Below are 2,107 nucleotides of genomic sequence, written 5' to 3' on the forward strand. Positions count from 1 at the left end.
TTTATTGTTATTTTTATTATGTAAGTAACAAATACTAAGTCTACGAAAGTCAGAAAGTACAGTTGAACAACAACCACAACAAAAAAAAAGATAAGAAAACATCCATAATCCTACTCCTCAGGAAAACAAAACACTTCTGTTTCATATGGCTTTACGTATTTTACTATGTGAAAAAAAATGTTTACAAAAATCAAATTATAGTATGTATATGTGTGTATACACATGTGTGCATATACTGTATATGTATACACACACATATATACAAACATATATATATATATACATTGGTGGTTCAGTGGTGGAATTCTCACCTTCCGTGTGGGAGACCCAATCTCGATTCCTGGCCAATGCACCTCATGCACAGCCACCACCTGTCTGCTATGATGCTAAACAGGTTTCAGTGGGGCTTCCAGACTAAGACAGACTAGGAAGAAAGTCCTGTATATCTACTTCCAAAAACCAGACAGGGAAAACCCTGTGGACTACAGTGATCCAATCCACAATAGATCATGGAGATGGCAAAGGACTGGTCAGTGTTTCATTCCATTGTGCATGGGATCCCATGAGTCAGGGACCAACTGCACAGCAACTAACTTCTAAATTACATATCTAATTTATTACATATGTACTTGCTAACTCATTTGGTAGACTCATAATTGGTTTCATTAGCCTCTAACAACTCTGAATTGACCAATCTTGTGGCAGTGGATTTTCCTGTATTTTCTATCATCAAGTATAAGTGAAAAAATATAGACTTTCTTTGTTACACTAGGATACATAGATTAAAAAAAACTCAATATCTCCTTTTGTTATCTTAGATTCTAACTTTATTGAAAACAACTTATAGTCTTCATGGTATGCTGTATTTTAAAATCATTTTCATTTCCAAGAGTAAATTAAAAAAAAAATTGTGTTGTATATTTTGCTTCTACCAAATCACTTTTGGGTGTTAAGAATTGTACTTTTGAAAATAATGACCTAACTTCAGTTGTTAGTTTTCCTTCAGAATATCCCAGAAGTTGTGCTCCCTTCAACAGCACATATACTGAAATTGGAACAACGCAGAGAAAATTAGCATGGCCCCTGTGCAAGGATGACACGCAACTTTGTGAAGCATTCCGTATTCTTACACGAGACCAGATGGGCAACTTCTGCCCAAAAGCAAGACGAGAAGGCAGGAAAGGACAGGAAGTGAATGAATGGATACAGGAAACTCGGCATGGAAAGCGGGAACATGCTGTCACATTGTCAGGATGGCAACCAATGTCACAAAACAATATGTGTGTAAATTTTGATCGAGAAATTAACTTGACCTTTAAACTTTCACCTAAAGCACAATAAAATTAAAAAATATACACATCCCAAAAGTTGAGAGCAGGTGCATGGATCCTGTTGAAAATCCTGAACTTATTGGCTGGTGCAAATCTAAATTTTGACTTTTTTTTTTTAAATCCTCGTTAAGGCCAAAGGAGGATCCAATTTTGGAACTTAAATCTGCTTTTTAGGCTCCCAGAATTTAAATACAGAACACTCACTCTCTTAATGATACCAGTTTTTTTTTTTTTTAAAGTGCAGTGGAAACAAAAATTGAGTGTCAACAGACCTGCTCTGTCACTAACTAGTTCTGTGAGCTTAAGCAAGTCTTGTAGCTTCAGTTTCCTCATCTGAAAAATAATTTCTTTTTTTTTTGAAGTTTTTTTTTTCTAATTGTACTTTAGGTGAAGGTTTACAGAACAAATAGTTTCTCATTAAACAGTCAGTACACATATTGTTTTATGACATTGGTTAACAACCCCATGACATGTCAATCCTCTCTCTTCTCGACCTTTTTTTTTTTGGTGAAAATATACATAGCCAAAGATAACACTATTTCAAAAATTTCTGCATGCACAGTTCAGTGACATCAACTACGCTCTTCCAGTTGTGCTGCTATTCTCACTTTAGATGAAGGCTTACAGAACAAAATAGTTTCTCATTAAACAGTTAGTACACATGTTGCCCTATGACAATGGTTAACAACCCCACTACATGTCAACACTGTCTTTACTCAACCTTGGGTTCCCTATCACCAGCTTTCCTGTCCCCTTCTGCCTTCTAGTCCTTGTCC

The 2,107-nt window shown here is 35.7% G+C and overlaps 1 non-coding gene across 1 annotated transcript; it reads left to right on the top strand.

Moving 5' to 3' along the window:
• The first annotated feature begins 1,021 nt into the window (after window positions 1-1,021).
• Window positions 1,022-1,128, top strand: LOC111819615 (U6 spliceosomal RNA). Its single transcript, XR_002823197.1, has one exon. It is a non-coding gene; the product is annotated as a U6 spliceosomal RNA (small nuclear RNA).
• Window positions 1,129-2,107: the final 979 nt, after the last annotated feature.

The sequence above is a fragment of the Trichechus manatus genome, unplaced genomic scaffold (assembly GCF_000243295.1).
Source record: "Trichechus manatus latirostris isolate Lorelei unplaced genomic scaffold, TriManLat1.0 scaffold00013, whole genome shotgun sequence".
NCBI lineage: Eukaryota > Metazoa > Chordata > Mammalia > Sirenia > Trichechidae > Trichechus > Trichechus manatus.